The following is a 20,293-nucleotide window of genomic DNA, read 5'->3' on the forward strand; positions in this document are numbered from 1 at the left end:
CTATGGAGTCAGTAGGCTCCATTTTAGTCACAAGAGTTCATCAAATATCCAGTCCTTCTTTAAGAAAAATTTCACACATGGAGTTCTCCATAGACTGATGATGATAAAAGGGTTCAAGGCGATTAATTTGGACCTTTTAAATTAAGAAAAAGTCAGGTAAAGGTGGGGAAAAACTTTTCCTCTACCTTCTTAAGTTCAGTGTCTGGGGCCTGTGAATTAAATTGATAACTGACAGATAAACATGAGAAAAGGCATGCCATTATTATTGATGTTGATATTTTTATGCACACAGGAGCTTCACAGAAAGAAGTGACAAACCCCATTTTAATGAAGGATGATAAATTGTGGAGAACAGACTAAAAATAGGAAAGGGGGTTTCAGCTTCTGGTGGTGATAAATTGTGGGAAGGTGACTAGGAAAAATATGGGGGGAACTAATGGAAGATAAGGGTTATTTTAGTAAGGTCTGTTTATGTAGTTTCACCTCAGCCTTGACATGCCTTCTCCAGTGCTCGGTTGCTCTCCTCCTTCTGATACAAGGAGGGCACCTTTCTCACAGGAAATTTATGTCTTGCTTTTAGGATGATGGGGGAGGGCAAACAGCTTTTCCTGTCTCTGTTGTTTCTCAGTTGCCTCCAGCTCCTGGTGATGTATTTGAAAGGGGTGACATATTCTAATCCCCTTCAGTCATTAAAATCTTCTCTGTACCATATAACTCAAATTGAAACCCCTCAAGCCATTACCCAGGTGGTGAGGGTGACTGAACCTCCCTCTTTCACTCCCAGACAGGATCAATCTGTCCAGTCACCCTGCTCCAAGCCCTGACTTTCTCCCACAATGCACCTGAGCCTTCAACAGCCTCCCCCAGCTCAGCCAGTGCCTTCCCTGTCTTGTGATCTGTTGCATGTCCAATAACCACCCAGAGTTTTTCTTAACTTGATGAGTTATAAGGTGAAGTCTCCAGTCCCGACCCCTCTCTTCCCCCTCCCCACCATCAAGACTCAACCCCTCTCTTTCCCCTCCCCACCGTCAAGACTCAACCCCTCTCTTTCCCCTCCCCACCGTCAAGATTCGCCGAACCTGCTTGATGACAGCTTCATCCTCCCCAAACACACTTGCAGCTCAGGTCCTCTCTCATCCACCGATCTTACGGAAATCATTGTAAACTTGTTAAATTTCAACTTACGAGTGGGAATAGGAATACCCATCTCATAGAATGGACATCAGGAACAGATCAGATAATGTTGCAAAGGGTTATGGAGTTGTGTATAATGCTCAGGTAATTTTGTACAGATGGAGTCTGTCCAAGGTTTTAGATGTCTTTGTTAAGGCCCCACTATGTCACTGACGCTGTTTGAGATATCTTCACGCCTTCATCAAGGATTTAGATCATTTTCTATGTTCAAAACAGTAAGCTAGGGACTTTCCTGGCAATTCAGCGGTTGATTCCACCTTCCAATGCAGAGGGCACAGGTTCAATCCCTGATCGGGGAATTAAGATCTCATATGCCCTGAGGTGTGGCTAAAAACATAAAAATAAAAAAAAATAAAAAAAAAAAAACACAGCGAGCTAGATCAGAGGTCAGCAAATTCTACCAACCACTTTTGTACAGTCAAGAGCTAGGAATGGTTTTTACACTTTGTAGTGGGTTGAATGGTCTTCCCAGGTGGTTCAGTGATAAGAGTCTACCCACCAATATAGGAGATGCACGAGACATGGGTTCAGTCCCTGGGTCAGGAAACTTCTCTGCAGAAGGAAATGGCAACCCACTCCAGTGTTAGTGCCTGGGAAATCCTATGGACAGAGGAGCCTGGCAGGCTACAGTCCACGCGGTCGCAAAAGAGTTGGACACGACTTCACGACTAAATAACAACAAGAACATAAACAACAAGAGCTAAGAATATAAACTTGACCTGGCCAGACCTGTGGATTCAACTCTATCAGTTGTCACAAGTGACAGGAAGCATGTACACTGAACCAGCCCAGCACAGCGCCTGTAAGAGGTGGGCGTGTTAACGCTGATGAAGGTTAACAGTGAAGGTGCTGGCAGAGACCACGTGCTGGTGGAGGTCACAGACAATCTACCGGGAGGCCACAGACAACAGCTATTCTCATCCTGCCCGCCCATCTCTTCCCAAAGCCTCCCATTCGCCTATGCGTTTAGCTGTTTTATAGTACACACATCAAGGGTGTTAGACTGCTCTTTGAAAAACTGATTTTTTTTCTCATTTATCACCAAAGGAAATCAAACATCCCTCCCTTTTTAGTTTGACAGCAAGCAACCCTGGCTTTGCTGGACTTGGCAGCAGGGTCCAATTTGCATGGAGCACCTGGATGGCCAGCTCACACCTGTGCCATCGAGGCATCAGGTGCCGCTCAGCAGAGAGAGCACATGTGTAATGTTAGAACACAACTCTCTTCTGAATGCGACGATGTGCGTGGGTGCAAAGTGAGGCGTACCAAGGAGGAGAGGGGCTGTTAGAAGGAAGACAACACACTTGTCAATTTCTCTAAGCCTCTCAGAGCCTGAGACACAAATCATTCAACTTCCAGATCCGTTTCAATGACGCCAGCCCAGATAACACCCATTTCCCCCCATGTTTTTCTGTAATGAGAATGGCAAAGTTAAGTTTCTTTGGAGTAAATCCTCCTGATTTTCCAACAATCCTGTTGGCATTGGGGCTTGCCAAGCCAGCCTCTCCTGGGAGTTAATTCTCATTTTTCTGTGTTGCTAATTATTATCCTAACTGGCATTAATAACTCACATTTATTGAGTGATTATTACATACCAGGCACTATGTTAAGAGTTTATGTTTGCATCTCATTTTGATCTTCCTAAGGACTCAATAAGGTACATCGTAATCTCCATCTTACAATTAGGAAATGGGCTCAGATAAGCTGTTAGTTACCCAAGTTCACATAAATAAGATGTGGCAGAGCTAGAATTTAAACCTAGGTCATTGTACTCATTTCCAGTGGCTGCCATAACAAACTAGGCAGTTATTACAAACTAGGCAGCTTTAAAAACAAAGGTTTATTCTCTCACAGTGCTGGAAGCAAGAAATCTGAAATCAAGATGTTGACACAGAGGGGAAGGATGAGGGCAAGGGATAGTGGGGAGTTTGGGATGGACAGGGAAACACTGGTATATGTAAAATGAACAACCAACAAGGACCTGCTGTACAGCACAGGGAGCTCCACTCAGTTATGTGGCAGCCTGGATGGGATGCGGAGTCTGGCGAAGAATGGATGCCTGTAGATGCATGGCTGAGTACCTTTGCTGTCCACCTGAAACTATCCCAACATTGTTAATATAAAATGTTTTTTGTTTTTTTTTTTTTTTAAAAAAGACGTTGGCATAGTTGATCCCCTGTGGAAGCCTGAGGAGGATTGGCCCCATGCCTCTCTCCTGGCTTCTAGGGACGGCTGGGATGTTGTGTCCCTTGGCAGGTAGACATGCCGCCCCAGTCTCGGTCTCTGCCTTCACTTGGCGTTCTCTCCATGTGTCTCTCTGACACCGCTGACTGGACTTAAGGCCCACCCTCATGCAATGTAACTTTATTTTTTTTAATTGTGGTAAAATATATGTATAACAAAACTTGCCATTTTAGTCATTTTTAGGTGTACAATTCAACAGCGTTAATTACATTGACCATCACTACCCTCGCATCACCCCAAACAGAAACTGTATTCATGAAGCAATAATTCATGTCCCTCTCCTCCTAGCCCCTGGCAAGCTCTATTCCGCTTTCGGTCTCAACGCCTTTGCCTATTCTAGGTCCCTCCTGTAACAGGAATCATGCAATACTCATCCCCTTGTGTCTAGCTTATGTCACTGAGCGTAATGCTTTCAAGATTCGTCCATATTGCCACGTGTATCAGAAACACATTCTTTTTTATTGTAGAATAGTGTTCCACGGTCTCATGTTCCTTGGATAAGGACATGTTGTGCCTCCATCTGTTGATGTATACTAGGGTTGTTTCTACCTTTCAGCTGTTGTGAATGATTCTATTATGAACACTGGAGTACAAGTTTCTGTTTCTTTTTTTCAGTTCTTTAGGGTATAAGAGTGAAATTGCTGGGACAAATGGTGATTCTATGTTTAACTTTCTGAGGAGCCACTGCACCATTTTTTCACAGCAGCTGCACCATTTTACTTTCCTACCAGCAATACACGATGGTTTTAATTTCTCCACATCCTGGTCAACACATTATTTTCCAGTCATTATTACTATTAACATAGAGTACGACCTCATTTTAACTGAACAAATTACATCTGGAAAGATCCTATTTCCAAATACTGTCACATTCTGAGGTTTGAGCAGACACGGATTTTGGAGGGATGCTATTTAACCCAGCATTAAGTAACCCCAGGTTAAGAATTTGCTTCATAACTTTAGTCTCTATGTATTCCTCAGTTGATGGCCAGGTGACTTTATTCCTCTGATTTTTTGCCTTTGTAACATGCTCAAAGTCATGTTTAATTCTTCAGATTATGCTGCTGCTGCTAAGTCACTTCAGTCGTGTCCGACTCTGTGTGACCCCATAGGCGGCAGCCCACCATGCTCCCCTGTCCCTGGGATTCTCCAAGCAAGAACACTGGAGTGGGTTGCCATTTCCTTCTCCAATGCATGAAAGTAAAAAGTGAAAGTGAAGTCACTCAGTCGAGTCCGACCCTCAGTAACCCCATGGACTGCAGCCTACCAGGCTTTTCCGTCCATGGGATTTTCCAGGCCTGGAAAATCCCAGGAGTACTGGAGTGGGGTGCCATTGCCTTCTCCACACTCTCTCCTCAAGTTTACTCAAACTCATGTCCATTGAATCGGTGATGCCGTCCAACCTTCTCATCCTCTGTCATCTCCTTCTCCTCCTGCCTTCAATCAATAATAAAGGTATTTTGGGTGTTTACTTCCCTGATGGCTCTGCGATAAAGAATCTGCCTGCCAGTGTAGGACACCCTGGTTTGATCCCCAGGTTGGGAAGATTTCCTGGAAAAGGAAGTGACAACCCATTCCAGTATTCTGGCCTGAGAAATCCCAAGGGAGAGAGAAGCCTGGCATGCTACAGCCCATGGGATCACAAAAGAGTCAGACATGACTTAGAGACTAAACAGCAACAACCATATGTGTGTGTGTGTGCACAGAAAAACTCAAATATACTAATAACAATGGAACCATCATCATACAAAGCAGAATGAGGAGTTACTGGAAAAAAAACTGTGAAAAGTTATATTTTTTTATATAGAGCTGCTTTCTAAACTAAAGCAAGGCAGTTTTGATCAAATCCCTTAAAAACCTTTCCTTAATTCTCCTCCACCTAAAGGAATCAAATCCAAAATTCTTAGTGCAGCTCTACTGTCTCCCAAGGGGCAGTCCAGTCTTAGAGTCCTCTAATGACCACTTGAAACTCCGTACTAACAATGTCCTGCTTTGCCCAACTGGTGACCTCCTATTTATTCTTTGAGACTTAGTTCAGAATTATTATCCCCCCAGGAACTTTAATTACATAGTCCACCGTCTCTGGATCAAGTTACTCTGTGCTTTATTCATATTTCTATCATAATTTTCATCAGGTTCTATAATCCACTTACTTGAGAACTTGAGGGCAGAAGTTCTGTTTTATTCATCTCCGTGTTCCCAGTGCTGGGTTCATAGTAACTTCTTGATAAATGTTTATCATTATAATGAGTCATTCATTTGACTGTTTCCCCCCACTGCTTTCTTGATGTTCATTTTGTCCGCTTGGAAGTTATTTTTAAACAGAGCTCAGGGAATGTTCAAGTTTGAAGGCCAAATTCTTTTAAAATCTCACAGCAATCCTGGGTATTCTAGAGGTAGTAACCTCGCATTTAATCCCTGTTCAGGCACGACAGGACTATGTCCCTGTGCTCTTGCAAAAAGCAAGAATTGCATTTATCTCTCCTACCCATCTTGCTACCAACCAGTCACCTGTGATTCTCTGAATGTCACCTTTGTCCTTGGACTTTCCTCTTGAGTAGCTTAAAAGAAACCAGTCTTCAGAGGGAAAAATAAATAAGACCAAAACAATCCAAAAGACCCAGACATTCTTGGTGAAAGATATTGATCAACTCCCCTAACCAAAGCTGGATAATCTCCAGAAAATGGAAACATCAATGGAAAAATAGATACTGCAAGGTACCATGGGAATATGGCAGTGACAGGGGAGAGGTTAAGGCAAGGAGGGGCTAGAGTCCTTCATTCAGGTGTTAGGTCTATAGGCTCTTAGGTTTGCCTGGAGGACAAGGACTGACTTAAATTCTTTCTGGCCCCCTCCCAGGTGGCGCTAATGGTAAAGAATTCACCTGCCAACGCAAGTAGACGTTGGAGATGTGGGTTTGATCCCTGAGTCAGGAAGATCCCCTGGAGGAGGGCACGGTAACTCACTCCAGCATTCTTGCCTGGAGAATCCCATGGACAGAGGAGCCTGGCAGGCTACAGTCCATGGAGTCGCACAGAGTCAGACACGACTGAAATGACTTGGCACACACGCACGCACACCCCCAGCAACAGACAGCAATAGAAACTAAGATATGGTACTGACTCACTATTCAAAGGAAAGTAGCAAGTCTAAACTAAGCTTTTTAGGGTGAGAGAAAAAGGAAAATGAGTAAGAAGAGCAAAGGGTAACAAAGGAAAAACTTCACAACTCGACAGAACTGAATAGCAGAAGCTACAGAGAGAGATTTAAAGGTCTCTATTAATGGCGTGTGGATAAATCTACAGGTTAGCCTCTGAACCATTACCAGCAAATAATTTGATTTAGATATGAACATTAAAAATTTTTTTAAGTAGAAAAAACCAATACCTTGACACCGGGTAGGTGAGAGAGGGCAGAGAAAAAGGGTGGGAAGTCCACGTGCAGACTTGTACAAGTTTCCAAGAAATGGGAGCTGGCAGGTCTGCAGACCTGGAGGAAGGGAGGAGGAGGGGTGGGTGCTGGAATGGACCGGCATTTGGGGAGTAATGGGTGGATCATTTCTGACTTCAGAGAGACATAGAGATTTTCTTATAAAATGAATCAATTCTATGAAAGAAAGGGGAAATCTGATCTAGTTATTTTGCCCAAATAACTGGTCAACATCTGAGCCATGGCCAAACCAACTCCTAGTGATCTCAAACAAAGGACCTTAACTACCTGGGATAACTTTCCTTAGGATCAATATGGACGCTCAAAATCCTAAGGTTTCAGGGTTGGTATATGAAAATTTCTCCTAAAATTTCCCCAAGTGAGGAAGAGCCATTCTAGTAGACACTTACTTTGGGAATCCTTTCCCAAACATTGTTTATTTATTTGTTTGTTGTTGGCTGTGCTGGGTCTTTGTTGCTGCACAGGCTTTTCTCTAGTTGGGTTAACCAGGGGCTACTCTGTGGTTGCGGTGTGTTGATTTAGTGCGGTGGCTTCTCGTGGAGCATGGGCTCAGTAGTTGCAGTTCCCCGACTCTAGAGCACAAGCTAAATAACTGTGGCACGTGGGCTTCATTGCTCCACAGCATGTGGAATCTTCTCAAATCGGGAATCGAACTCACATCTCCTGCTCTGGCGGGCGGAGTCTTCACCACTGAGCCACCAGGGAAGCCCTCCCCAACATCTTTTGATCTTGCCTGAGCAGTGAGTCCCCTGAGCAGTGAGAAGTAACAGGCTACTGCAAACATAACACAGTACCAGGATGTGAAAAAGAACAGGATTGCAGTTCCCCCACCAGGTCTGTGTGACCTTGGGCAAATCTCCGGGTTTTAGCCAGCTCCCCACTCTGCAAAAATAAGTAAATAAAGACAGAACACAGCAGAACCTAGCGGGAGAAGGAATGAATTAATGATTGTTAAGCACCTTGGAAACCAAAGTGCTATTTAAATGCAAAATAAACTGCAGGATAACAAGTTCACTTTGGCTTCAGGGAGAAGCACTGTCAACTGCAGGAGCCATTAAAAGTCACAGGCTATAAAGTAGGCAGTAAAGTGGGCTTTGTTCAGCTTTGCCCTGCAGAACCGTATAACCTTGCCTGAAATTCACTGTTAATCCCAGTTCGAGAGTGATCAGACACAGTTCATCCACGACCAGAAAAGCCCAGGCAACTCAAGAGGAGAACTCCGCCTGCCTCTCAGCGCTTACCTACCCTCACTCCCACCGGGGTCCCTCATCCCACATGGTCACCCACGCGGTTCCAGGTGCTGCTGTGTGTGACGTCATTCCACGTAAACAGCCCAGTGAAGGAAGCGTCAACATTACCCTTTCAGAGGCAGACTCGAACGCTTAGTCCAATTAAATAACTTGCCTGATATCACGCAACGCATTAAGTGCAGAGGCAGGAGATGAAGGAGGTCTGCCTGTGGCCTGCCTTTCTGTGACAATGACAATCTTGTGTCCCTGCTTCCCATCCTATCCCCTCTAATCCACTCTGGTCCCCTCAAAACACCGGTGCAGCCTATGATCGTTGGGTTACTGCAGTACTTGGAGCAAACTCCTGACAAAACAAAAGAGGGCTTCAGTTTCTTTTATTTCCACCGCTCCTTATGGAACTTCCTGGTTTGCTTGAAAGTCTCTGGATTAGAATTTAGGGAAGGGGAGTTGGGGGAATAGATATATATTTTGTGCTCTATGATGTCATCCTTAACTTCTAACCCTGTGGAGAATGTATTGAAAAAGGAAAAAGTCATGTCTGACTCTTGTGGCCCTACGTGCTGTGGCCCACCCAGGCTCCTCGGTCCATGGGATTCTCCAGGTAATCCTGGAGTGGGTTGCCATGCCCTCCTGCAGGGGATCTTCCCAACCTAGGGATCAAACCCAGGTCTTTTGCATCACAGGCAGTCTCTTGCATTGCAGGCGGATTCTTTACTGACTAAGCTACCAGGGAAGCCGCATATATTCCTGAAGTCAGTCTGAAATGTTAGCAGGTCGTCTAACCTCCAATGAGCTCCTCCTATCAATTGGATAAAAAAATACCATGTTCCCAGGTAATTAGCAACAACTGATAAACTTCAGAAGGGGTCAGATGGGTCCTTCAGACTGCCCCTGAGGACTTCAGACACCTCTGACCACTCGAATGCAGAGCCTGGATAGATTAGAACTTAGAGAATTCTGTCATTACACAGGACTGCAGTCAGTGAGCCTTCAGGGGAGAGTTCTTCTTGGTGACCTGGTGAGAGACCCTTTCCCTCCACGGGAACTAGGGTTGAAGGATTTGGAGGAGGCCTGAAGGAGCCAGAGTCATTTTAAATCATCAATGTCAAGTATTTTTAAGCGACGGAGGAGGCATCTGTGAGTGTTCCTTGGAAAATATGGCCATTTGTTGGCTACCTGGGAAGGGAATAATGTAAAAGGATTAGGTGGCCTGAAAACAGCTGGGCCAGGTGAGGACAGATGGCAGCGGGGTCTGTGCCCTTGGGGAGGGCAGTGAAAACCTAGACAGGAGGACAGACAGAGCCGAAAGGTGGGAGGGGGTAGTTTGGTGCTGAGTGGCTGCGGAAAGGAGCCGAAGAGGAAGGCGAATCCCAAATGGCAGATGGAAAATGAACAGCTGCTACAGTGCCAGAGACAAAAAGGAAGAAGCAGCAGATTCAGAGACCAAACGACAAATAGAGCAGGGTCTCTATAACGGGCTAAGAGAACTATCCCCTTGTCAACAGAGTTCCTAGTGAATGGGGAAACAACACTGTCCTGATTAAGGTCCTCACTCAGGGACTTCCCTGGCAGTCCAGTGGCTAAGATTTCACCTTCCAATGCCGGGGCTGCAGGTTTGACTCCTGATGGGGGAGTTAAGATTCCACATGTCTTGCAGCCGAAAAACCGAAACATAAAAAAAAAAAGTAATATTGTAACAAATTCAATAAAGATTTTTTTTTTTAAGTGCTCTCATTTATGAATACTGACACCATACTGGGGCTGTTACTATGCCCTATCATTTAGCCTTCAGAACAGCTTTGCTGGATAAGTATCCTTATACCCATTAGATGGATAAGTAAATCCATCTTTGGAGGAGAAGAGGCTGACTTCCCAGGAGCACAATGTAGCCTAAAATAGGAACCTGGCAGAGAAGCCCAGGAGCAAGAAGGAAAGCAATTTGAAGGGAGGGAGAAGGGGTATAAACGCTGTGACCCAACCTCAGTGAGACAGAGAGGGCAAGGAGAGCCAACACAGGGCCTGGAGACAAAGGAAATGCTCACTGGGGAGGCTTCCAGGCCTCAGCTGAGTAGCCCAAGCGCTCTGATTCCACGCGAGTGATGCGTCTCAGCTGCAGAAAGTCGTCATGAAATCAGCTCACCCTGAAATGAAGCGTAATTGTTCTAACAGAACCATTGGCATGTTCTAGCCAGGAGCAAGAGAGCTTTGTTATCAGATGATTGACTAGGGTAAAGAAAACTCCAGAGAAGCAAGAAAGCAAAATAAGGGTCAAGATCAGGCCAAAAACAAGGAAGTTTTGTTGTGTTTTTTTTTTAATTAGATAAAATGACCAATTGCTCTTTTTGCCAAAGTACTCTTTGGAGGTTAATAATGAAGAGGGGGCCCAAGACCCAGCCCAAGATGTGAATCCCAGAGTATCGATGCTGTGGGACTGTGGCATGGTACCGATCCAGAGGGACCCTTACAGTAAGGGGCCAGAACACAGTCCCCCCGAGCCCTGTGTTTCACTGTCTAAGGTCATGCAGTCTGGGAGTTTAGAGCTGTGTGTTTCAGACTCAGTTCTTCTACTTACTAGCCGTGTAACCCAGAGCACCTTACTTCATTTCTACAAGCATCAAGTTGACTATCTGAGAGTGTATTAGTTATCCATCGCTGTGTAACAAATCACCCCAAAACTGAGCAGCTTGAAACAACACTAGATATTTGTTTTCTCTCAGCCTCACTCTGGGTCAGAAACTGGAGAGCTGGGCAGTTCTGGTTCAAGATAGTTCGTGGGGCTGGTGGCATACATGGTAAAAAGCTGCTTGCAGTGCATGAGACGCGGGTTTGATTCCTGGGTCAAGAAGATCCCCTGGAGAAGGAAATGGCTGCCCACTCCAGTATTCCTGCCTGGAGAATTCCATGGACAGAGGAGCCTGGTGGGCTACAGTCCATGGGGTCATAATTGAGCAACTAACACTCTCACTTTTCAGTCATCTGAAGGCCTGAATGGAGCTGGAGGATTAAGGACCCACATCTCAGAGGCCTCACCTGGGCTGTTCACAGGGGTCTCAGCTCCTCTACACATGGCTGCTTCATCAGCCTGTTGCACGTCCTCACATGGCCACTGGCTTCTCCCAGAGTGAGTGACCCAAGAAAGAGAGCCACACAGAAGCCGGACCGCTTTATGGCCCAGCCTCAGAAATCACATTGCAAAACTTCCACCACATCCATCTGCCAGGAGAGAGCTGTAAGCCTGACCCACCCTGAAAAGGAGGGAAATCAGGCCCCATGACTTGAAGGGAACAGTGACAAAGAATTTGCAGACATCTTTTAGCATGCAGACATATTTTAGCATCAGCCCAAACACCTTCCTTCACACTACATGTAATTACTATGCACACACTGTGTAGCAAACACCATATTAATACTGGATTTGCCACCAATGGTAAGAATTATTCCTGTCCTCAGGGACTTTATAGGGCACTTGAAGAACACACATAAGAGTTAAACCCTTCACACTGAATAGGATGCTACTATCAAAAAAGAATCTAGAAATAACAAGCGCTGGGAAGGATGTAGAAAAATCAGAATGTTGTGCACTGTTGGTGGAAATATAAAATGGTATAACTGCTACGGAAAACAGTATGGAGGTTCCTCAAAAAATTAAAGAATTATCCTATGATTTAGCAATCCCACTTCTGGATGTATATCCCAAAGAATTGAAAGCAGGATCTCAAAGATCCTTGCACACGTATTCACTTTCATCACAGCACTACTCAAGATAACGAAGAGATAGAAGCAGCCCAAACGTTCATCAATGAACCAATAACCAAACAATATTATTTACAAGGAAATATTACTCAGCCTTTAAAAAGAAGGGAATTCTGTTAAGTGCTACAACATGGATGAACCTTCAGGACACTATGCTGAATGAAATAAGCAAGTCAGGAAAAGATTTTGTATGAGCATCTGAGGTAGTCAAATTCATAGAAACAGGAAGTGAATGGTGGTTGTCAGGGGCTGTGGGGAGGAAGGAAAGGGGACCTTTTGTTCAGTGGCTCTAGAATTTCAGATTTGCAAGAAGAAAGAGTTCAGGAGCTCTATTTCACAATAATGTGAATATGCTTACCACTGAATGGCACATTTGAGAATGGTTAAGATCATAAATTTTGTATTATGTGTTTTGCACTAAATTTAAAAAAAAAGAAAGAAAGAAACAGGGAAAAAAAAAAAAGGACCCGAGTACAGAGCTGTCCTGCTGGTCTAGTGGTTGAGAGTGTGAGGGACTCAGGTTCGAGCCTTGGTCTGGGAAGATTCTATATGCCTCGGGGCAGATGGACCTGTGGCCGCAACCACTGAGCCGTCAAGCCCTAGAGCCTGTGCTCCATGGGAAACAAGAAAAGCCACCCCAATGAGAAACCCAAGTGTGGCAACTAGAGAAAGTCTGCACACAGCTGCAAAGACCCAGTACATCTCAAAATAAATAAAGCATAATTAGTGTTAGTCCCTGAGCCATGTCTGACTCTTTGCGACCCCATGGACTATAACCCACTGGGCTCCTCTGTCCATGGGTTTTCCCAGGCAAGAATACTGCAGTGGGTTGACATTCCCTTCTCCAGGGGATCTTCCCAACCCAGGGATTGAACCTGGGGGTTCTGCATTACAGGCAGATTCTTTACTATCTGAGCCACCAGGGAAGCCCTAAATTAAGTATAGCTGCATTTTTGAAAAAGAGAGAGAGCCAAGTACAAAATAGTAAGCTACTCGGTACTATTGGACCACGTAGTAGAAGTTTTCCTGGAAGAGGTGTCTTCCTAACGGTGCCCTGAAGAGCCTGTGAAGGCAAGTAAGGTTTCCAAGCAGGTGGAGCCATGTCTTCCAAACACAGCCATGACTCATAAATCAGTCACAGAATCAACTTAGGGGGTCCTGACCAGCATTTTTACTTAAATGGACTAGAACAGCATGTATCAGAGTGAATTGCATACAAAGAGGATCTTTTTGTAGAGCTTCTGTTTAATTTATCTGAGTATCTATGTATATCTATGAGGTGAGTAACAAGTTATGATGTAAAATATATTGCTTACTGTGGGTGGATTAAAAAACCGCTTGCAAGCTCCTGGATTAGAGTATATGCTGGAATGAGACAATGGTGAGAAATAAGGCTGCAAAGGTACATCAGCCAGAACAGAGGACAAGTGACCTCGCAGTGACCCCCAAATCTCGGGGGCTTAGAACAAGGGTCCAGTTTTCCCTAACGTGACTCGTCCACTGAGAACTAGCGGGTGGCAGCTTATTTCTCATTCACTCCAGGAGCTGGTAGATGGTAGAAATAACCTCTACGTGGAACATTACTGGTCTCCTGGGGGAGGGAAAGCGAGCCGTACACTGGCCATTAAACTTCTGCCTGGAAGGGCCATTGCTGCTCACATTTCATTGGCCAAATCGAGTCGTGTGGCCAAGCTTGACAGTAAAGTGGCAGAGGAGGTGGAATCCTCTCCCCACCCCCACAGGAAGGGACAGTTGATGCAGTCGGCGCTGAGAGTGTAAGGCAGGGGAGGAGCCAGTCAAGACGCGCCTTAGAAATGACATCGGGACACTCAGGATTTCTCCTGAGGACAGCGATGATTCACGGAAGAGTTTTAAGCAAGGTGAGCACATTGGCTCTTTAGAGAGCTCCCTGTGTCAGCAGCGTGAGACTGGGTTGGGAGCAGGCCTCAGGAAACCAGTGAGGTTGGTCTTCTCTGACAAACCGACTGTCTTGCTAAAGAAGCGAAGGGCCAATGGCCAACCCTTCCCTCCCCAAAGGCGATAAACCTCAAAGCCCTGTCTCAGAAATTCAAGGTCAAGAAACATGACATAAGGAAGAAATTTAAGGGCCTCCATTTATTACTAGCCCAGAGAGCAGTCCCTTTAGAAAACGGAATATTCAGACCCTGTGTGATAATGTGATAATATATGTGTACTGGTGGAAATAATATATATATCTATATATGTGTGTGTGTGTGTATTATATAAATAATGTGTATATATATGCGTGTGTGTGTGTACACACACATAAAATGTGTATATATATAATGTATATGTGTGTGTGTGTGTATACATATGTGGGCTTCCCTTGAGGCTCAGATGGCAAAGAATCCGCCTGCAATGCGAGAGACCTGGGTTCAATCCCTGGGTTGGGAAGATCCCCTGGAGAGGGGAAAGGCTACCCACTCCAGTACTCTGGCCGGAAGAATTCCATAGACTGTATAGTCCACAGGGTCACAGAGTCGGACACGACTAAGGGACTTTCACTTTCAAATACATATGCATGTGAAAGTGATGCTTCCCAAGTCGTGCTAGTGGTAAAGAACCCAAGTGCTAATGCAGGAGAAGCAAGAGGCGCAGGTTTGATGCCTGGGTGGGGAAGACCCCCTTGAGGAGGGCATGGCAACCCACTGCAGTACGCTTGCCTAGAAAATTTCATGGGCAGAGGAGCCCAGCAGGCTACTGGAAGGTGATACTGAGGCTTTTTCCTTTTTATTTTTTCCTTTCAAATAGGAGAAACCTAAGCTAAAGTTTAAATTCTGATAGGAAGAACATGCTAGAAAGACACACATAGGCGCTACGGACAAGAGGGGACAGCTGCCAGACCACAGCCTTGGGGAAGGGGCAGAAAAGCAGCAGAGACCCTGCTCGGGAAGGGCTTGGGGCTCCTGCTCTGCGGGGCAGGACAGTGAGGGGCAGGGCGGTGTACGCGGGGAGCAGAGATTCCATTGGGTGGCTAGGTTTGGGGGACCCTTACTTGCTCTGGGAAGTAGAGGCAGGCATATTTGGAGAATGAAAGATAAGTAACTTGGGAGAAAACCTGGGAAGGGATCAGGGACATGGCAGAAGACTTAGGCAGAGTCCTGCTTGGCATCAAGGGCCCATTGAAGACACAGCCTGGGGACGTCCTCCCCGGTGGTCAGCTTGGAGCCTCCCCTCTCCTCCTTTGCTTTGTCCACCCTTTAGCCAAGGAACCCATGGGAGTTATCCATCTGGACAACACTTCCAAAAAGGAGAGCAGGGAAGGGAAATGCTAGAACAAACAACAAGGGAACACTAGCTTTAATTTTGACACGATAAGAACAGAGAGAAGAACTGACATGGCAAAGATCCGCAGTCTTTCACTGCAAAGAGCTATAAGAGAGACTCAGGCGGAGAAGGGCTGCTACAAACAAGAGGGTCTCAGGCAGTTTAGAGGAAGGGGTAAGGCCAAGAGCTTTGAAATCAGACTGACCATCTACTGCATGACAAAGGCAGGACTAGAACCCGTTCACTTTTTCATATAGCAAATAACAATGGATTCTCTGCTATGTGTTAGACATCGATGTAGGTGCTAAAAGCCCAGCAAAGATCAAAAGAAAGACAGAGCCCTTCTGGGGATTATACTCTAGTGGGAGCTACAGACACTAAACAAAGAAATATACACCAGTGTGGATGGTGGCAAGTGCTATAGAGAAAACTTAAGCAAAGGAATCAGAGTTGGGAGTGTGGGGGTAGGAAGAGGGTGGATTTTTAATGGAGGAGGATCTGGGAAGGCTTCAAGATGACCCAGATTTCCAGACTTTATTCTATGCATGTTCTTATTTTTTAAATTTTACATTATGACAGCCCTTTTCTTTGGTGCTTTTCATTTCAGCATTTGGAGCAGAGCAAGTGCAGAATGGTGGTGAGACTGTGGATTTTCTCATCAGCTGTCTGCCTGTTTGTGAGGCACAGCTCCACCTCCTGCTTCCTGTGTGACTCTGGGCACAGGGCGTTCCATCTCTCTAGCCCTGGGGTTTCTCTGTCTGCAAAGAAGGGCTAATAATAAATTCCCCACAAGTTTGTTGTGAAGATAAAATGAGGCCATGTATGCAAAGTGACTGACTTTTAGTATGCTAGCAGGAACAGGAGTGGTCTAATAAAGCTTGATGAGCAGTAGCCCTTCTTAGGAGCACGTTCTGTGCGCTTAGGTTTTACCGGTATTCGCAGGCCCTGCCCCGGGTGTCCGGGCTCCCTGAGGGCTGCTCCAGCGATGCTCAGTGATCTGCTTCTCTTTACCCAGGCTTTGTGGCCTGCTTCTCCCTGTAATTCGGGTGATACATGAAGCCACAGCAAATTAAAAAGTGAAATTTTTTCAAATGTTTGCATCTCTGATATTACCATGCATCTTGAGAGTTGATGGCATTTTATGATTGATAGACTCTTTTCTTTGGTAGTTGCCTTCTTTTTTAAATTTTTTACAAAGTGATCCTAGAATCCATGGTGCTTAGTTATGACAAGTGTAATGATTCACAATAAACCACAACCAACTGGTACCCCCAGAGTTCCCACTGTGACCTAGGCATCAACTGTTTTAATGAACAGGATCAGCAGAGCACATCAGAATGAAGAAAAGGTGCTGGATCCAGAATCTATGAAAGCCCCCCAGTTTTTTCTAGAGGTGACACACAGTGAAAGGTCTATGTGGTGACAGAAACTTGGAGAAAGTTCCAGAGACCTCAGGTTTTATTCTACTCACTCTTGAGTCTGAATGTAAAAACTTTTGAATCTACAGTTCCAAAAAGTATAACAAACACCCACGTGTTCCTCATTCAGATTCACCAATTGTTACCAGTTTGCATATTTACTTCCTTCTCTCTCTATATATATATATATTTATATATATACACACACACACCCTTTCTCTCTCTCTCTCTCTCTCTATATATATATATATATAACACACACATTATTTTGTTGTTGTTCAGTTACTCGGTCATGTCTGACTCTTTGAGACCCCATGGACTGCAGCACCCCAGGCTTCGCTTTGGTCAGACTCCTGTCCATTGAGTCGGTGATGCCATCCAACAATTTCATCCTCTGTCGTCCCCTTCTCCTCCTGCCTTCAATCTTTCCCAGCATCAGGGTTTTTTCTAATGAGTTGACTCTTCGCACCACATTATTTTAATTATTCCTATTTACTTTAAATTTATTTTCAGCGGAGTCATTTAAGAGTTTCTTGCTGATGTCAGGACACTTCACTCATAAAAGCTTCAGCACTTCCAAGAACAAGGCCCTCCTGCCGCAAGGCTAGAGCGCAGCAACCACATCAGGAATGCTAGCACAAATACAACATGACTACGTAATATCCAGTTTCTCCAGTGCTCCCAAGAATGGGCTTTCAGCTGGACCAGTGCTGTTGAAATGAGAGGACATTCCTGCTGGAGGTTTTTTTTTGGGAGGGGGGGTGTTGTTTGTTGACTTTTTGCAGTTTTCTACACACTCAAATAAATGTTCTCCTGTCAACTAATTTGTTTAATAAGAGAAAAATAAATGCATTCCCACTAGAATTTAGGAGAAAGAAACAAGAATTTTTTTAAGGCTGATTTATAATTTCTCAAGCTATGCATACTAATGTATTCATTTTTAACAGATCTAGATCTATGCCTGTCTACTCTCTAATAAGACCAGCTTTCTAAGAAGTGGACAAGTGGGATCTGTAGATTTCTTTTTGACTCTAAATTCGTAGTCTGTGATTCCTCAGAAATACCGGCGTGTTTCGAGTGTGGGCTCCTTCAGGCTAAGCTTGTGGACCGCGTCCCAGTCATCATTTCTTCCTTAGTAACTGTACTGCAGCTGCTGCAGAGCACGAACTCTGTGAACGACAGTGTGAATGAGCGAGCGAATGCTTTTTCTGGCTCCTCAGGGCAGGCTCCGCACCACATCGCTGCCAGTTTGCAGATATAAGTTCCCTTTTCCACTTTGGCTGTAGTTTAATAAGATGCCATAGAGAAAGGGACCAGACCTTGGTCCTAATTTAGCAGAGCCAAGATCTTATTGGAATCGCAACAAACCTGGACCAAGGCAGGTTCTAACTGCAAATACACGAAGAGGCTGGGAACCCACAGAAAGTGAGGGTATTTGCCCTGCACACCTCCATGCCTCCTTTGAAACAGAAACCTTGTGTTAGGCAGCAGGTGGTGAGAGCTAGGGCAGGCTAGAGACTCTTCTTTTAAAAAATAGTCCACTCAGTTTCCCTCTGGGCTTGAGCGTCAGGTCCCCATTCTTGGACCTGTCCGGCTAGGTGACTGAGGAAGACAGGTGAATGCCTTTCACTACACTGGGCCAGGGTCTCCCTGTGGTCAAATGTGGCTTCTTACTGATTAAGGGAAGAGGAAGGAGGGAGAAAGGGAGTTTTTGTTAAAGGTACCTTCAACCTTATATCAGCTCATCCTTGAAAGAATCACACAATGTCGATACACATAAATAAATAAGAACTATATGGATCATCTCAAAGCTACTAACAGTACACTATGTGGATGTACATATTTAAGAAATAACTTCTTATTTGATCCAAACAAATATACTCTCCCAACATGCTCTGAGCTGATAACTGAAATTTTCCCATTATAGACATGGTACAGGCTTTCAGAGGGGTTTTTAAAAAATTCCTTCTTTGTTGTTGTTCAGTCACTCAGCTGAGTCCAATTTTTTGTCACCCCATGGACAGCAGCATCTACACTTCCCTGTCCTTCACCATCTCCCAGAGCTTACTCAGACTCATGTCCATTGAGTTGGTGATACCATCCAACCATCTCATCCTCTGATACCCTCTTTTCCTTCTGCCTTCAATCTTTCCCAGCATCAGGGTCTTTTCCAGTGAGTCAGCTGTTCACATCAGGTGGACAAAGTATTGGAGCTTCAGCTTCAGCATCAGTCCTTCCAATGAATATTCAGGGTTGATTTCCTTTAGGATTGATTGATGTGATCTCCTTGCAGTCCAAGGGACTCTCAAGAGTCTTCTCTAGCATCTTCTTTACCATTTATTTTACTTTATTTTCTACTTATTTTATGCTTATTTATTTACTGCAATTTATTCAATAACATTTAAATGCATGAACACTGCAAAAAAAAAAAAAATTTCAAACAGTTTAAATTGAAAACCCTCCTGATTTCTTCTCTCAAATTCCTCTGCAAAAGTGCCTGTTCTCTCAGGTATGTGGATTCCTCTAATTCTTTCTCTGGATGTTTACATACAGGTGAAGCAGCAGAAACACGGCAAGAACTGGGGACCTTAACCACCCATGCTCTTCTGTCTCATTTTTTGCTCTTAATATGTCTTAGAGATCTTTCTTCACTCATGGAATTTCAAATGTGACCTGAGCCAATGGTTTGTCACTGGGCTCCCCAGGGCCCTTAGGATCCCTTAGGGGCTCCTCACAGGCTGCCCCAAGGAGGAGCAAACCAAACAGCTCCAGGCTCCTGACCCTGCTCCAGCCAGGAGGCCTCCCATTCAATCTTCTTGACTTTGTTGATTTCCATATAATTCCCACCCCCCACCCCTTTGGCTATGCTGAATCTTCTTTGCTGCTCAGGCTTTTCTCTAGTTGCAGCAAGTGAAGTGGAAGTTGTTCAGTCGTGTCCGACTCTTTGCAACCCCATGGACTATATAGTCCATGGAATTCTCCAGGCCAGAGTAATGGAGTGGGTAGCCTTTCCCTTCTCCAGGGGATCTTCCCAACCCAGGGATCGAACTCAGCTCTCCCACATTTCGGGCAGATTCTTTACCAACTGAGCCACCAGGGAAGCCAAGAATACTGGAGTGGATAGCCTATCCCTTCTCCAGCAGATCTTCCGGACCCAGGAATTGAACTGGGGTCTCCTGCATTGCAGGTAGATTTTTTTACCAGCTGAGCCACCAGGGGAGCCCCTAGTTGCAGCAAACTGGGGGCTACTCTCTAGTTGCAGCACACAGACTTCTCGTTGCAGTTGTTTCTCTTGTTGAGAAGCACAGGCTCTCGGGCACGCAGGCTTCCGCAGTTGTGGCTCCCGCCTCTAGCGCACAGGACCAGAAGTTGTGGTGCACGGGCTTAGTTGCCCTGCAGCACGTGGGATCTTCTGGGACCAGGGATCTTGTCTCCTGCATTGGCAGGAGGATTCTTTACCACTGAGCCACCAGAGAAGCCCCCATACAAACTTGAATTGAAAAAAAAATGGTATGTGTTACTCTAAGAAAGGAGGTGAGAAGAGCTGATCCAGCTCAGTTCTGTTCTCTTTGCCTTCTGCTAAGATCTAGATGCTTCTGAACAGAGTCAGACAGGCAGTCTCAGGCTTCATTGGCTTATATATATATATATATATATTTTTTTTTTTTTTCTCTGAAAACAACTTTAAGACAGAA

The 20,293-nt window shown here is 45.0% G+C and overlaps 1 long non-coding RNA gene across 1 annotated transcript in view; it reads left to right on the forward strand.

Moving 5' to 3' along the window:
* Window positions 1-17,408, forward strand: part of LOC129645447 (uncharacterized) — a 35,240-nt gene extending 17,832 nt beyond the window's left edge. The window contains exon 3 of the long non-coding RNA XR_008711333.1: window positions 17,112-17,408. This is a non-coding gene — a long non-coding RNA (uncharacterized LOC129645447). The remainder of the gene's footprint in view (window positions 1-17,111) is intronic.
* The last annotated feature ends 2,885 nt before the right edge of the window (window positions 17,409-20,293 follow it).

Source organism: Bubalus kerabau, chromosome 3 (assembly GCF_029407905.1).
Source record: "Bubalus kerabau isolate K-KA32 ecotype Philippines breed swamp buffalo chromosome 3, PCC_UOA_SB_1v2, whole genome shotgun sequence".
NCBI lineage: Eukaryota > Metazoa > Chordata > Mammalia > Artiodactyla > Bovidae > Bubalus > Bubalus kerabau.